We start from the raw sequence: 17,211 nt of genomic DNA on the forward strand, positions 1-17,211 counted from the left end.
CCTTCGTCCCTCACCTAGTAGTTATGCCAGGGACAAAGGTCTCTCATTCGAAAAGGAGCTGGGGATCTCCAGGGCGGATTCTGACATAGTTACCAGTCCTGCCCTCTCCCCTTCCCTCCACAAACCCGCTCTGGTCCTGATGACTCACTGCTGAACCAGGCCAGACTCCAGAGTGATTTCACAGTAGCAGAAACACCCATTTCTCTTTCACCCGACTTTCACCCAACCCTCCAGCTGCTGCTACCCCTTTCTGCTCTCCCATCCCCTCCTATCTGCTTCTGTCATGGCATCTCCCCTTCACCCTCCTGTCACTGTCACTGTCTCTGCCCGTCCCAGTCCTGCCCTCTGGTCCCCTAAAGATAGGCAGACTTACTTTCAGATTCACAGAACAAAGAATTCTGGAGCCAGAAGGGAACTTAGATGATTTTATCTGCTTATAAGAGGACGGTGGAAAGGTCACTGGACTTCTGCCAGTTGGGTCACTTTGGACACGTCACATCTTTCATTTTCCTCATCTAAGAAATAAGGGCAATAATGTTTGCACTAGTCACTTTAAGAAAACTGCTCAGTAAACTGTTATGTGGATTTAAGTGACGATGGACAGAACAGTGATGGTGGCGAGGAAGAAGTAACAGATCACAAATCTTGATCTCCACCTTAGTAGCCAACTGGTCCAGCCCCGCCCCCCACTTCCCCAGCCCCTTCCCACCCACACAAATTAGAGATGGGATTTGAACATGGCTCTTCGGATTCCTGAATTGCCACCCGCTCCCCCTCTGCCTCAATGAATTTGTCTAACACTAGTGGAAGATCTAAGACTAGGACCCAAACTTCCCAGTTCCCAGCCCATGATTTCTGTTTACACAAAAGCGTAATGGTACAGTGTAAAGGACCTTCGATGGGGTCGGGTCCTGGGTTCCAGCAATGCCCCTGCCACTACTAGGTCCACATTCCAAAGAGGTCATAGAAAAAGGAAGAGGACCTCTGTGTATAAAAAATATTAGAGCAGCCCTTTTGGTGATGACAAAGAATTCAAAGTCAAGGAGATACTCATTGATTAGGGAACAGTGGAACAAGTTGTGGCCTGTGACTGGGATGGAGTACCATTGTGCTGTGGGAAAAGGGGGGGCGGTTTGGGAAAAACATGGCAAGAACTCCATGAACTGATGCAAGTTGACATGAGAAGAACCGGGAGATCGCGCGCACAGCAGAGCTGCGGTCACCATGACCCAGCCTGGCTGCTCAGATAGATGTGATGGTCCAGGACAGGTCCGAGGGACTGACGAGGAGTGTCTGTTTCCAGAGAGAGAACGGACGAGCCTGGAGGGCAGACCGAAGGAGCGCTTCCTCACTTCCTTTTAAAAAATAAGGCTAATATGGAAATACGTGTTAGATAACCTCACCGTGTAATTAATGCCATGTTCCTTACCTCTTGGGGGGAGGGCGGAAGGAGAGAATTTAGAAACCAAATTTTTTTTAAAAGGTTTAAAATAAATATGTTAAGAAAAAAATTTTAAGAGCCTTCGGTTCTAGTGCCAGCTGTTATGGACACTGTAAAACCGGGCAAACGGCTTCTCTTCGGGAGCCTCAGTTTCCTTATCTGTACAACGGAGGTGATTCTTGGCCCGCCTGCCTCTCGGGGCTTTGGCAGACGAAGGGGACCCCGGGGACCTGGATGGGGCGGGCACACACGCCCGAGCCCCGCGCTAGACTAAGCCAGGCACCCACCCACCCACCCCCCCCCCCCCCCGCCCAAGAGCCCCCCGCCCCAGCTCCCATTGGAGGCTATCTTTAGCCCCAGGCCAGGGCGGGGCCCGCAGCCTCCTCGGTGACGCCACCGTCGGAGCTATAAAGGCTGGGGCGCTATTCCTGGGCCGGTACCTGAGGCTTCGGCCATGGGGCCTTCTCACCTGAGGGCGGGAGGAGGGGGCGCCCGGAGTGCTGGGAGGGCGGGGCAGGGTCAGAGACCCCTCCTCCCCTCCGCCCTCCAGGCCCCTCCACTCCGACTGACCCAGAGAGGGACAGACCGAGAGGCAGAGCGAGCGGGAGACAGAGAGCCAGGAATCCACAGAAGGGAAGATGGAGAAACGGGAGACCTTCCCTCCGCCTCCACCCTCCTCCTTCCTCTCCGTAGTCTCGGGTCTCAGGCCCAGACCCCAGACTTCCAAGACACTGTTTAAGAGAGACAAGGGAGGAAGTAGACCTAGGATCTGTGGGAGGAAGAGAAAACAGGTGAAGAAAGGATGGGCGCCTTGCTTCTTGGAGGAGAGCCAGAGTGATGGGACAGTTCCCTCCTTGGAACCTCCTTCCCGAGTTCCCACCTTTTCTGTTCCCAGTGCGGACACGTTCTGATTCCTGGAGAGGGACCTGAGATTACAGGTCACTAGCCTTAAGGTTAGGAGGGCCATAGGCTGCTTCTGGGCTACCGAGAGGTCACACTAACTTGGAAGAAGGAAGAGGGACTGGTGCCCAGACAGGTTTCTCCAGTTTTTCACAGTCGTTGAGGAAAGAGCGTTCACAATTTCTTAGTCATTCTATGGAAGTTCTTTCTGCAGTCTAACCTCTACCCCTGAGCTGATGGTCACTTGACTTGCAAGTGATGTTGAGCAGGAGGGAAAAGTGCTGCTAAAGACAGTGGGGAAGGTTATAGGGTTCTGTTTAGGGGCCCATTTAATCAGATTTAATTGGCCCTGTCATCCAAGAGTCATTTAGACTTTTCAGAGTACTCCCCTATACATTATCTTAATTGATCTTTTAAGACTAACAGGGCAGGATGAGTATTTTTACCCTCATTTCACCCATGAGGAAATGGAGACCCAAGGACTTTTAAGACCCAAATCACATTGTTAATTAGGTGTTGAGCTTGGATTAGAATCCAGGACTTTCAATTCAATGTGGAGGCCTGTTCAGAATACCTGGGTTTGTTTCTCTTTCTGACACTTACTAGCAAGCCACTTAAACTCTGAATTTTAGTTTTTTAATCTATAGAATGTGTAAACTATGTAAACATAACATTTGGACCACTTAAGTCACAGAGTTATGAAGAAAAATGGTTATAAAATGACCAACCTTTGAGAGCCAACCTAGATCTGCCCCTAGAAGATAAGGCTAATAGAGAGGGCCCATGATAGCGTTTTTAGGCCCATCTCCAGAAATTACATTTTGTTGGAACTTGGACACCAGCCTCTCAATATAGACTTTGATCTGTTTCCTGAACTTTGGGATAGAGATGGGTTAGGTAGAGTTAGGATGGTAGACTAGATGACTTGGGGTCGGACGGGACCTGGACATTTCCCTTCTCTGGGGAAAACAGAAGGGGTCTGCTTTGGGGAAACTGTGAAGCACAATGGAGGGACAGAACACTGGGTTTTGAGTCAGAAAAACTTGAATTCAAATCTTACCTCAGACATTACCTGTGTGACCCTGGTCAAATCCCTTACCATCTACCGTGGTTTCTTCATCTGTAGGTTGTTGTGAGGATCCAGTGAAATTGGATTTGTAAATTATTTTTTTCTAAGCTGAAAATGTTACAGAAAGGCTACCAACTTTGTTGTGGTTGGGGGCCTGTTCCAAGGTAGAAACAATAGTCTGGGTTTCAGCAGTTCTGTCTTCTAGTGATAAAGCTAGTACACTCAGCCTGGGTGGGACAGACCCTGCCTGACCTTCCTCCTCATCACATCCTCCCCCACCTGAATGACTTAGGCCAGGAGGGTTTTTCACCATTTAGAGTGCCAGGAGTCAAGATCGTTAGAAGGGACTCTAGAGTTTAGCAAGGTCAGCCTCCTCGTTTGAGCTTCCAAGGCACCCCAGAGATCTCCTGGAGAAGTATAAAACCTTGAGAGGTAGTGGGATGCCCAGGGATGAGAGAACAGAGTGGTATATCTCTCAAGCTGAGCTGGCTGCTTCTGCCCCCAAGCAATGCCAGTAGAGTCAGGCACAGAATTGCTACAAGACACCTAAATTGTTGTCAGATGAGGGGCTCAAGGTTTTCATGTCATCCTCATCTCTGGGCCTCCTAGCCTATCAAGCCTGTCCAAAGTCACAAAGGGTTAAATGGCCACAACTTTCAACCTCAAACATAGATGGAAATAGCTGTTTGTTTGTGTGTTTGTGTGCGAGAAAGAGGCGGGCAATGCTGAGCTGACCCCTGTGGGAGGGATTCAGCTTCAAGCAAGCCTGCAAACTCACCTCCTTTGGAAAGATTTCTCTGATTAACCCTTGCTCTAAGGGCCCCATTCTAAACTCTTTCTGTAACTCTTTCTGTAATCTGTGGCTTAGCATTTGTTTCTACACAGTTTAGAAAGTTTTCTTGAGTCTTTTTTTTTTCTCTTGTGGAATAATATCTTCAGCTGCTTCCTCTCCCAGCTGTGAGCCTGGTTCAATAGGGATGGGTCAGAGAAGGAACCTGTGATTTCACTGATAAAGGAAACTTCCTTTACCAAAGCAGGTTGAAGCCTTCTCTGTAACTTGTCTCAGAGTTTCCTGAGATACTGAGTAGCTAAGTGACTTGTCCAGGGTCCCATGGCTAGTATTTAACTGAAGCAGGATTGGAACTCAAATCTTCTGGCTTCAAGACCATTAATTTTGTTTTTTAAGTCTCTCCCAATATTCAATATGCTCAGTCCAGTCTTCTTAATGGTATCAATGACAGCTTGGCTTTTTATAATGACTTACAAGGTATAAAGCTAAAGGGCTTTCCTGCAACAACCTTGTGAGGAGGATAGGACAGTCCTCCCCCCTACCCATTCACCTATGGGGTAGGGTCCCCACCAGGCAGAGTCAACAGAGCAGCCTTCCTTGTCCCTACCCCCAGGCAAGGCTCTGCTTCATTCTAGTTCATGCTGGGAGATGTGGGAAGTTCTCTCTGGGGATAGTGGGAAGGAAGAATGAAGCAGAGCTCTGAGAGTTCTCCTTCCAATGTTCAGGGAAAACTAAACTGGAGACCCCTGGGGCAGTACAGATGTGGAGGAGTGGTGAGTTTGCTGGGCCTAAGAAAGAAAGGGCAGACAACATCTGTTGTGGAGGGAGGGAGAATCACTCACTCCTACCAACTCTCATGCAATCGTAAGGGTCAAGAATCTGCCCGACCCCTGCCCACTAGGGCTGCCCTCAAACCACCCCACCTCCTGCCCCAGCAGGTTCCTAACGAGTCAAGGGAGTATACAGCCACAAATAACAGGGTCTGTGGCCAGATCCACGGGCTCTCAGCCAGCCAGTGCCAGGCAGCCTAGCTGAAGAACTGGGGCCAGAAGTCTGCGGAGGGCAAAGAAATTTGTTATTATATACTTGGCCTGATGCTAGGGCAGACCCCTTAGGGTCCACTGTTCCAGGGCAAGAAATGGAAATAGGGGAGAATGAGTCTCAGAATGAGCCACCCCCCAAACCAGCAGGAAGACAGCTGTGCTTTCAGGGAGTCCTCGATTTGTGGGGAGAAAGTCCTGAACTCAGAGAGCCTTCAGTCTGAGGGGGGAGACACAGGGAGGCCACCCCCACTCTCAACAAGGAAAAGTAGCAGGGCTCAGGACATCTGGAAAGATTGTAGGGAGGAGATCCAGGATCTTTGTCTGTCTCTGACTGCCCTGGCCTCTCAGCTTTGCCCCTTTCTTGAGGCTGCTCCTAAGCCAAGGTCTCCACTGTGTTCTTTTAGTCTGTTATCTATATTTCTTCTCACACAGGGGCTCAGCTAGCTACTCCTTCCTTCATTTATTCATACGACAAACTTTTATCAAGTGCCCATGAGGTGAAAGACATGGGGCTGGAGGAGGGAACGTAAAGACAAAAATAAAATAATTCTGACCCGCAAGGGGTTTGTATTCTACTGGGGGATTTAACATTTATGTGCATAACTAAACAGAAAATGCATACGTACAAAGTCGTTACAAGAGCAGCAACCCGAAAATGAGGAAAAACCTTGAAGAGGAGGGATTCTAAGAGGCAAAAGTGACGAAGCAGAACATTTCAGGTATGAGAGACCACCCTGACAGACACAGGGGCAGGAAATGGAAAGGCTGTGTGTAAGCAGTAGCTAGTAAGCAGGCTGATTGGCCTGGAACAGGGAGTTCCAGGCGCCGGATGAATGAAGAGATGCAATGTGAAGTGACTGGAAAGGTCGGCAGGTGGGAGATTGTTAGAGTACTTTAAATGACATTATTGGAAAGGCCACTGGACTTGGGGGGTGAGACCTGGGTTCAGTACTGCCTCTGACGCAGACTGTGTGACTCTGAGCAAGTCTCTTTACCCCATGAGCCTGTTTCCTCACCTGTAAAACAGAGGTAATAACACTGATAGTACTTACCTCATAGGACTGCTATGAGCATTACATAAGATAATGCATACAAAATGCTTTGCAATCCTTATAACCCAATAAAAATCCAGTGACGATGCCAGATGGTGATAATGTTGTTATCTCGGCCCCTCCCTTCACCTTCAGCATTCAGAAGTAAGAAGTGGAGGCTGGAGAAGGGCAGACTAACCCAAAGGAATAATAGTCCGGTCCTCTAAGTTTCTTATAATAAAGAGCTTTAAAATCTATTATCTCATTCTACACTCATAGCAGCCCTATGAGGTAAACAGGGAGGGGTTATGACTTCCATTTTGTCCAATCAAGCACGCAGAAATGGAAGGGACTTTAGAAATCATCTAGTCCAATCCCGTCATTTTACAAATGAAGAAACTGAGGCTTTGACAGGTGGAAATAAGCAAAACCAGGATTCGGACTCAGGTTCTGTGACTCCAAGGTCAACACTGTACAGCAATGCCTTTCAGATTGACTTAGAAGCCAAGGCCAGAGAGCTGTGCAGAGGCTGGTCTGGATGTCAAGAAACTTGGGTTCTCTTCCAGGTCTATCCTTTCCCATCTCTGGGCTTTTATTTCCCATAGGTAAAAATGAGGGGAGCTACTCTGGGACTCAGTTTCCCCAACTTTAAAAATCAAGGGATTAGATTCGATGATCTCTATAGGATTCTGATACTCCAATTCTCCCGAGGTTCCACAGAAGGTTAATAGCAGAATGGGGAGGCTAAAAGCAGCAGAGCAAACTCCAGCCTCCTTAGCTTCAGGGCCAGGTCACCTCCTGAGCAGCTGGATGTGGGGAGGGAAGATGTAGATCCACCCAGTTTCAAAGCCTCAAATTTGGGCTTTTCCTAGACTGTGCCAAAGCTCAGAGGACCCGGATTTGGTGTGATGCCAGGGCCTAAGATCCAGAAAAAAGAATCAGTAAGAGCTCTGAGGTTCACCCCACTTTCTCCCTGAGAAGCTTGGGTTCATCTCTGGACCCATCTCCTAAGGGAAGCCTTCAGTGGCTAGTGCTCTTTCCTCTCTGCAAATTAGCTGGTATATTTACATGTTTACATGGAAAGCAGGAGCTGTTTTCTTTGTATCCTTAGAACCCAGCCAGGGACCTTGCTCAGCCTTGGTGATAACCTGTTGATATTTGTTGAATTCTCTGGTACATCATAAACGCTTAAACTTGATTGATTGACCATAACTGAATCTGCTTCCGGGGGGGAGGGGGAGACAGGACCAGAGCGGCTCATGGGAAATGGTGCCAGAAAGGGGGGTTAAATGGAACCCCTCTGGGAAAGGTGTAGGGAACTTCTGGAAATAGAACATTGGGGAATTCAGGACAACCTGTCTTTTCACTCTTGTCCTCTTTTCCTAAGGACTTTTCTCCTTCCTGTTCTCCTTGGAGAAGGCTCAGGCTCCCACCGCTGAGATGCTTACTTTCCAGCTCAGACTATCTCTATCTTTTGCCCTAGGGATGGAATCTCCTCCGTCTGAAGCACTTGCCCTGCTCACAGGATCTACACCTTTAATCCACAGGTACGTCTGTTCTACCTACTCCACTCTGACCAAGGGTTGCTCCCTCCAAGTCTTGTGATGGCCTCTCCATTAATCCACACGAATTCCTGGAGATGGAAAGAAAACATTCAATCCACCACAAGGAAGAGAATGGAATGAAAGTAGAGGGGAAGAGGGAGAAAGGAAGAGCAGGGGATGGGAGAAAAGGAAAGGACAGTGGAGAGGAAGAGAAGGGGAGTCGCTGAGGTCAGTGGCCCTTGGGGTCCCAGCATTCCCTCTGGAGGAGTGTGTGTCTTCCTAGCAGGGGATGGACTGGGGATAACTGACAATGACCACAGTGTCAGACGATGCTAATCAGGTTCTAGTCTGAGAATACGACTTGCATGAACCAGTGCTGAACGAACAAAAAGAATAAAACCGAAAGAACAATGAAACAATAAGCACAATGAGATAAAAGAGAATCCCATTGAAATGATGCCAGATTCGGATTAATTACAATGACCAATCAGTTCCAGAAAAAAGAAGATTAAAAAATACATACATAAATACTACATATCTGATATACACATATTTTAGATATAAAGTATATCCATATGCGTACATTCATATGCCTCACTCCTTTTAATTGAGAGGCAAGGGATGATGGGCGTGGAATGTTTGCCTTCACCATCACACAGGGTTGCTTTGTTGTTTGGATTTCGCTCTGATTTTTCAAGGTTATAAAGGAGGATTCAAGGGCCAGACTTGATGTTGGGAATCGATTCAGAGGGAAAAGGCATGAAGAATCAGAGGCATGGGCATGTTTTGAGGGGGAGTGATCTGTGTATAGAAGTCTCCAGGAGTCAGCTACCCTAAGGTCAAGTGTCCTGTGGGTCTTCCTCCCCTAAAACTAAAGCTTCCATGGATACTGTTTACCTTTTATAGCTAGCCAGAGGATAGAATTCATTTAAAGGAAAGGAATTCACCTAAATTTCTTGCTAAGAAAAGCAGCACAAGAATGTTCCCCATTAAACGGGGGTACACTCCCCAAAATACACACAGCATCATTAAGATGAGTAGACACACATGGGGAACACCCATGGAGGAGCCCCAATATAGTCTCCACTGTCTTCAGTTTATAATTCAGCTGAACTATTGACTGTTGCGTTCCTTAAGGAAGAATGGATGCTAGCTTAAAGTTCATGTGTTTAGGAGAAAAAAATGAAAACCTTTGTCCTAAAATTGGGGGTGGGGAAACATGTCCCCTGTGGTGTTCTCTCAGACTCTTCAGTATGGAGACTTTTCCTTTCCCTAGAAAGAGAGCCTCAACAACAGTGACCTGAGCGTAGAGTCCTCAGAGAGAGCTAATGAAAAGAAATTCCTCTTTTCTTCTGCTTCCTGTTTTTAATTCAGGCCTTGGCTTATCATCAGAGGCATCATCTTGGCTTATAGTGAACATTGGACATAGTTCCCAATTTTCAGCCTCTGAATGCCGGCTTATAAACCAGGCAGGAGCTATTTGCCAGTAACTGTCAAACAGCTCTCTGGTTTGGGTCCCCCCGTTTTCAAAACCCCTGGCTCAGAGTGAACATAAAGAGTTAACCGTGGCTCAGATTCAGTCCAGCTCAGATTCTGTCTAGCTGAGATTCTATCTGGCCTGCTTGTAAATACAAGCGTTACAAAAGCTTAGGCTCCTCAAGAGGCAACCCAATTTGGCGAATCCTTAATAAACTTTGTTTTCTTTGGCTTTAAAAAAAAAAAAAAGAGTTAACCATGTCTCTTTTGGCCAGCAACCCTGAGGGTCTTCCCTCCCAGTTTTGTTTTGTTTTTTAATTAAAGGGGCCATCCTATTCACTGAATGGGTCTGGCCTCACTCAAAGTGAGAACCTTGAAAGACCTCAGCTTAGAAAGACCAAGGTCAAAAAATGGCGCTGAAAGACTTGCCACAAACCTACAATATGTAAAAAAAAACAAAACAAAATACAATATCTGCAAAGAACAATAAAGTGAAGTGCAATAAAACAAGATATGCCTGCACAAAAAAAAAAGGGGCCAAGATCTCCCAGTGCATCCTGGGCCTTCTCCAGTCAACTTGATGGATAACTAGCCACCGGACCCAGATGACTCTGGAGGAGAATGTGAGGCTGGTGACTTTGCACAGCCCTCCCTCACTCATATCAAAGTCCACTGCAAGTCATGTCATCATCTCCCTGACGTCATGGTCCTTTTTCTAAACAAAGGGTAAACCACACAAATCCCTAAGCTTCTTCTCTCTTCCCAAGGAAAAGAGTCTGGGGAAAATCATAGCTCAGCTGCCTTCCTGATCCCTTCAAATACAGAACTGCCCAAAATCTCAAAAGGACTCTCCCCACCCTCCCACTGTCCCACCTCTGTCCCCCATCCACATGTATATGTGTATTTTAGTGAACAAAGGACAAACAAGGAGGCTGGGGTAGAAGTGACTGTGTCTTGAGTAGTTGTTAGTATGACAAGTACCTACATGTTTTAATGTGTTGGAGTATGTGTGGGTATGGAGTATGTTTCTCTGAGTATATTGATATGCCTCTGTATCTGTGTGTTGAAAGTTTGTGATACGTTTTACATGACTGTACATGTATAACATAGCAAATTGTTTACTAATTCAAGGAGGGACGAGGGGAGGGAGAGAAGCAGAGAATTTCAAAAATTTTTTTTAAACCCTAATGTTAAAAATTGCTTTTCCATGCAGTTGAGAAAGAATAAAATATTGTTTAAAAAAAGAATATAAGGTGATTTTTTAAATTCGTCAAAGCATTATTAAAGAGTTAGGAAACAAACACATTAAACTCTGAGATTATAGGGCTTATTAAAAACATTTTAAAATTTAAAAAAAAAGAAAGTGCATGTGAGGGGCATATAAAGGGTAGCAAAGATGGGAGATCAGCTGGGAATGAGAATTTCCTGGGGAAGAAGAAACCAGAGGTCCTTTCCTTTGGCATCTTCTCAGCTTCTTAGCCCTTAAAAAATACCCCATATAGTCTCCAGTCCCTAAAAGCCAGCTACCCCATGCTACTAAAACTCAGATAAAAAAACAGAGAAACTACCAACATTCGCTACCCTGCCTGGCTATAGCAATTGCTGACACCAGTGGGTGTGAAATGTTAGATTCTTTTTTTCATATTTAAAGTTTTGGGGGGGGGTTTAGGGCAAGTTTCACAGCTCTCCTAACTGGAAGGAAGGGAGCTAGTATGGTCTTCTTCCCTTTTTCTTATCTTAGCCTGAACCAAAACTCAGCTCCTTGGGGACTTGTCTTGGGGACAGTCTTGGGGACTGGCCACCTGCTATTCCTGAGACCTATCCTCTGTACTGATTCATTTCCCACTTTGGGTGAGATCAGGGTTTCTCTCTTGGTTGGAGTTAAAATCTTATCCAGCTCTCTGCAGAAGAACTCATTCATTTTGGGGTATTTTCTGGTATATTCTAATCTGCAGAATCCAATTGTGGCTTGCTGCTTGGCTTAGATAAATAAGTGTGCCTGCTATTCACTATTTGGGACAGTCTTTTGTGTAAGCTATGGTGGAGAGGAACAACATTTGTGAGTCTAAGGCAAAGGGTTTCTTCCTCAAGACTGAACAGAGATGCAGCTTCCCCTTTGAGTCAAACTTACACTTGGAGGAAGCTGACAGATATACCGCTAGCCCAATACCCCTTTCAGAGGTAGACGAGGGAAGGAACAAGCGTCCAGCCATGGCCCTTCTCTTGCTGCCCTCAAGGTTAGAGCTCGGCTCGATGTCAGAGATTTCTATCCATGTCATTCTGGAGCTGCATTCAAGCAGACATACTCATCTGACATTTTTTTGCACATATTTTGTATTTATTTATCTGCATAATGGGATCTATCCACCCTGAGGGAATATAAGCTCCCAGAGGGCAGGGAATGTTTCATTTTTGTCTCTGTATTCCTAGTATCTGGCACAGTGCTAGTGCATAGGAGGTACTTAAATGTTTTGGAGAAGGAAAAGGCAAATCACTTCAGTATCTTTGCCAACAAAACCCCAAATAGGATCACAGAGTCTGATATGACTCAATAACATGAAAAACATTATTTATTGTTATTGTCCACCTCAAGATTTAGTTCTCACCCTCAGGACAATCACCCTCCATCACAATGTTTGATCCTCTATCCCCAGTACTTAGTCCTTTTCTCTCAGATCTCAGTTTTCTCATCTGTAAAATGGAGGGGCTTAGACTAGCTGGTCCCTGAGGTCCCTTCTAGATCTAGGATCCTATGAACTTAGCCTCCCATTACCCCCATATTTAGTCTCTCCCACATTTCAGTTTCCAGTGATATTAAGGAACAATTTGGGCCACTGAGAATGCTTATTGGGGTGCTCTGTATTTGTACGTAGTGCCCAGAGCTGGGTCAGAAGCACTGCAGGGGCCAAGCATACATACCATGTCACTGGTCAGTATTTTGTTTTCATTTTTGTTGTTGAGTTGTTTTCCGTCATGTCTGACTCTTCATGACCCTTTTGGGATTTTCTTGCCAAAGATACTGAAGTGGTTTGCCATTTCCCTCTCTAGCTCATCTTACAGATGAGGAAACTGAGACAAATTGGGTTAAGTGACTTGCCCAAGGTCATACAGCTTAAGTAAGTGTCTGAGTCTGGATTTCAACTCAGGAAGATGAATCTTCTTGACTCCAGTCTAGCATTGTACCTACTGCCACTAAGCTGCCTCAACGGTGTTCTGATGTTTATTCCCTGGCAGCTCCCTCTCACTCAGGTAAGGGAAAAAAAGGAGGCAAGGTGCAATGGGAAGAACCGTGGGTTAGGAGTCAGGAGACCTGGGTTCTAGTCCTGGCTCTGACATGAACCTGATATATGATCTTAGGCAAGCATCTTCCCTTCTATGGGGCTCATTTTCTCCATTTGTAGAATGAGGGAGTAAGGCATCAAAGGAATCTAATTCTGGATCTCAGGTCCAATTGCTTTTAGGGGTAAGAGGTCTGTGATATCTCCTGGATATCTTCCAGGAGTGGGTGAATTTCTGGTAGGGCAGGAACAGAGGGCAGGGTGCTGAAGGGTGCCAGAACATTTATTAAATGTGTCTGCCTCTCTCTGAAAATGAGGGTCCTAGACTCAGGTCTCAGCTGAGGCAAAGAGAAGGGCATCCCCAAGATGCACCCACATTTACTGGCACGGTTAAGTAAGGCCTAACAATAAAGAAGAAAGTCCTGGAGAGTCAGATTCCTACTTGCTACTGTCCTATACCTGGTCCCTTTTGAATCTGTACACAGTTTCTCCAAGATGGACATCCATCACAGGGGCTTCCAGAAGTTGGAAACTTCTGGAAAATTGTAGACAGATGGAAACCCAGAGCTGAGATGTGTGATAGGGGAGGGTTTGAGGAGCTCCAAGGCCTGGGGCTGATCTAAGCAGCTAAAAGGATGCTCTGGGCTGATCCAGAACACAGGCTTTGAAGAACTCTCCCTTTCTGGCCTCTCTGGCCATGGAGTCAAAATCAGAGAGAGACACTTCTGCCAAGTCCCCTCCAAGGATGACAGGGGAACAGATGCCATCAGCCTGACAATTGTCCTTGGTTCTTCCTCCTTGCTTTCCACCCTGCTAGAATCTGCCCCCAGGCTGCGCTCTTGAAGAATCCCTTTCTTTGGGTTTATTTAGAAAATAGAAAGAGCCCAGCCCCTACTCCCCCTTTAACTTCTCCAGCAGGGGAAACTTGTCTAAGGCTTATGTTTCAGGGCTGGGGTTCGGTTCAGCAGCATTGGAAAGGGCGGAAGCCACCTCTGCTTCCCTAAGTACCCCCAGCAGGTAGAGGGGGGAGGCGGCAGCTTCTAATGCTGGGTTAATCACACATATTACAACGTGGGCAAGCAGAGGTGGGCAGGGTTGTGCAAAAACCAGTCACTTGGAAATAGAGGCAGTTTCTGCATGTCTTGCCACTGCACACACAAGCCTGGGCTCCATTTTTCCTTCAAACCTACCTACAGTGGGCCTGAAGGTTCAAGGGCTCAGGCTCTTACTATCTCTTTCTCCTGGAGGGGAGTCCCACCCAGGGTAGCCTGCCCCCCCAGGCATCCCTGCTTAGTCACATACCTCATGGTCCCTAGAAAGAATCCCTCCTCTGCCAGCCATAGAATCCTAGAATCTTGAAAATGAAGGGGATCTCAAAGGGCATTTAGCTTCATCTGTATATGACCAAGAATTCTCTCTGCAGCATTCCAGATGAATTGTCATCCAGTCTCAATTTGAAGACCTTCAGGGATGGGGAACTCAGCACCTCCCAAGACAGCCTATTCCACTTTTGGATAGCTCCCATTTTAAAGATTTTTCTTGTTCAATACAAAATTTCTCTCCATAATTTCCACCTTTTTCCACCTAGTTCAGTCTCCTGGCGCTAAATCCAAGTCAAATCCCTCTTCCAAATGACAGCCCTTCAAGTATTTTAGCACAGTTATTAAATATGTCCTAAGTCTCCATTTCTCCAGACTGTTTCCTTCAGTCAATCCTAATGTTTTGAGGGCGTTCACCCTACAGGTAGCATGGGGATGTTGTGTGGCTTAAAGGGAGACAGAATAGACAACTCTAGTGTCTTCTCTCCCCAGCTGTCTTCTCCTACCAGGAGGGGAAGCAGGAGGTTGAGGCCAGAGCTTGGCCATTCTATTGTCCTCAGAGAGAGGGAATACTGGGCTAGAATTATATCTATCTACTCCTTGGTATAAGGGATAAGGTTTTCAGATTCAAGCTAACATCTATTTGCTCTTTTCTTAATGGGGAAGCCAGATCCGATACTTTATATCCAAAGCTTGACCCTTTCCCACCAAATACCAGTTATACAATGAACATGCAAACTGGATAACAAATAAAGCCACTTATCCAAATTGTAGCAAAACAGAAATCAGAGAAAGTATGCATAGGTGAATATATACCAGATGCTACAGAACGTAGGCGCTCTCACATTGGGAGCAAGGTTCAACCAAGAGAGAGGCCTTTTATCTCACCCAAAAGTAGTCTTTGAAATCTCTAGTGTAGCATGCTGAATATAGGAACATAAGGGAGGCTTCCAGCTCCTCTCATGTCAGCTTCTTCTCCAAGTCTTTTCCTTCAGTAACCTGAAGTAGAGTTGACATTGTCCATCTATTTACCTGAAACTGGAAGCCAGAAGAGTCCAAAGTGACTGGCATGACCTGAAAAAGCCCTCGAGATCAAAAAGGAGTGAACCTCCCCTCTCTCCCACTCTCATGAACTCCACCCTTCCCCTCATGCAGACCAGGGGCATGACCTCCACTAGTGGGGAGGGAGTCCCATACCAATGAGCTTTGGGACTCAGGTTATACTAATTAGGCATGGTCTTTAGTCCCTTCACCATCCTAGTCACTCTCTTCTGGGCAATTTATCTGTGGTACCCAGAACTGAAGGCAACTATTCATGTGGGCTCTGACCATAACAGAAGAAAGCCAGATGACATCCTTTATTTGTTTTGGTTTTTTTATGTTTTAATGATGCCTTATTTTTTTCATTGTCATTACCCTGATGCCCTCCTACCCCTTTAAGCCACATAACAAAGTAAAACAGTTAAGAAAAATAAACTGATATACCAATCACAATTGATAATGTAAGCAATATTCCTTACCTGTAGTCCACAGATTCTCTATTAAGAGAAGGGAATTGTGTTTCATTATCAATCTTCTGGAATCAAGACTAGTCATTGTGTGTGTGTGTCTGTGTATGCGTACACACACATATATCCATATCCATATACACATCTAGCTGTCTATCTATCTACATCTGAGTTCAGATGGCTTTCGTGATGGTTTTCCTTTACTTTATTGTGGTTATAATGTTTCACGTTCTCTTAGTTCTGCTTTCTTTTCTCTACTGTATTAGTTTCTACAAATCTTTCCATTTTTTCGCCAATTATTCCTACTAATCATTTCTTATGGCACAATAATATTCTATTATATTCACGTATCACAATTTCCTCAGCTATTCGTTATCCAATAGATGGTCACCCAATTTGTTTCCAGGTTTTTACTAACATAAAAAGTATCGGCTTCTTTGATCTAGATACTGTATCTCAATACAATTTAAGATTGCATGACTTCTTTTTAGCTGGTATTGACTGATGTCTGTTTCACAGTCCATTAAAATCTTTAGGACATACAACAAAGGAGTCAGGTCAATTTCACACCATCTCACCATTATGACCCTATACTTTGCTTGCGCAATTGTCTTTCACTTTATTAGATTCATTCAACATTCTAGCCTGTTTATATCTTTTGGATCCCGAAAGTGCTTTCTGAATCTTAAAGAACTATAGGAATGTAAGCTTTGCAGTAATATTATTAATACTTGTCAATCTGATGGTTATTTGGTTAATGAACTGACTCACTTTTTTTTTTTAAATGTGGAAATCCATCCTCCAGAATGGAGTTGTGGGTGGAAATTGGTCCTGAGATCCAGGGGTCACAGAAGTTACCCAGTTCTGAGTTAGTCAGCTAGCCCAGAGCCTAGAGGACATACAATTTAGAGCGTAGTCCTCAGAGTCAAGCCTAGAACAGAGTCCCAAGTTTAGTACTCAGCACTCAGCTCAGTCTGGCTTATTCCATTAGGTTCAAAATACCCAGAAGTGCATTACTATCTTCTCTAAATTAAAGGAGATCCATCCATGGTCACCCAAAGTTTTAACATGGGAAATTGTTCATGGAAGGGAGACAGAGGCTACTGATTTATGTCCCTGTGAACTACTGATTTACTTCCTATTAACTCCACATCTAACCCCTGCCAAAATGACCCATGTAACCTGAAAGAGAGGTTTGGGGGGGACCCAGTCTACCAATAATAGTTTATTAAATGTCTGCTATGTGCCAGATCCTGTGATAGAAACTGGGGATAAAAAGACAACAATGACACACTTTTCATTCTCAGGCACTTCACTTTCTACCAGGAGCAACAGCATGTATACGTTTAAGGATATAAAGAACAAAGATGTCAAAATAAATACATGCTAATTGGGGAGAGCAGTTGAGAAGGCACATGGGGGAACTGGGAAAAGCTTCAGGTAGAAGGTAATGCTTAAGATGAGTCCTGAAAGAGGGAAGAGATTCTAAGAGTTAGAGGTAAGGAGGGAATGCATTTCAAACATGGCCAGGCAAAGGCTTAAAGATGGGAGAGTCATAGGGAAAAACACAGAGAAGACCAGTTTGAACAGTGTATAGGAAGGGGAATAAATGCGTAACAAGGCTAGAAAGATATGTGTGGACCAGGTTTCAAAGTACTTTAAAAGCTAAACAGGGGAGTTTACACTTTCTTCTAAAGGCAACAGGGAGTCTACCATGTAGAAGAATGATGTGGTCAGACTTCTGCTTAAGGAAAATCACTTTGGGAGCAGTATTTAGGGTTAGGAGGCCACTGCAACAGTCCAGGTGAGATG

The 17,211-nt window shown here is 45.4% G+C and overlaps 1 long non-coding RNA gene across 1 annotated transcript in view; it reads right to left on the minus strand.

Moving 5' to 3' along the window:
- Window positions 1-10,623: 10,623 nt before the first annotated feature.
- Window positions 10,624-17,211, minus strand: part of LOC140530186 (uncharacterized) — a 38,488-nt gene continuing 31,900 nt past the window's right edge. The window contains exon 3 of the long non-coding RNA XR_011975839.1: window positions 10,624-14,929. This is a non-coding gene — a long non-coding RNA (uncharacterized lncRNA). The remainder of the gene's footprint in view (window positions 14,930-17,211) is intronic.

The sequence above is a fragment of the Notamacropus eugenii genome, chromosome 1 (genome assembly GCF_028372415.1).
Source record: "Notamacropus eugenii isolate mMacEug1 chromosome 1, mMacEug1.pri_v2, whole genome shotgun sequence".
NCBI classification, from domain to species: domain Eukaryota; kingdom Metazoa; phylum Chordata; class Mammalia; order Diprotodontia; family Macropodidae; genus Notamacropus; species Notamacropus eugenii.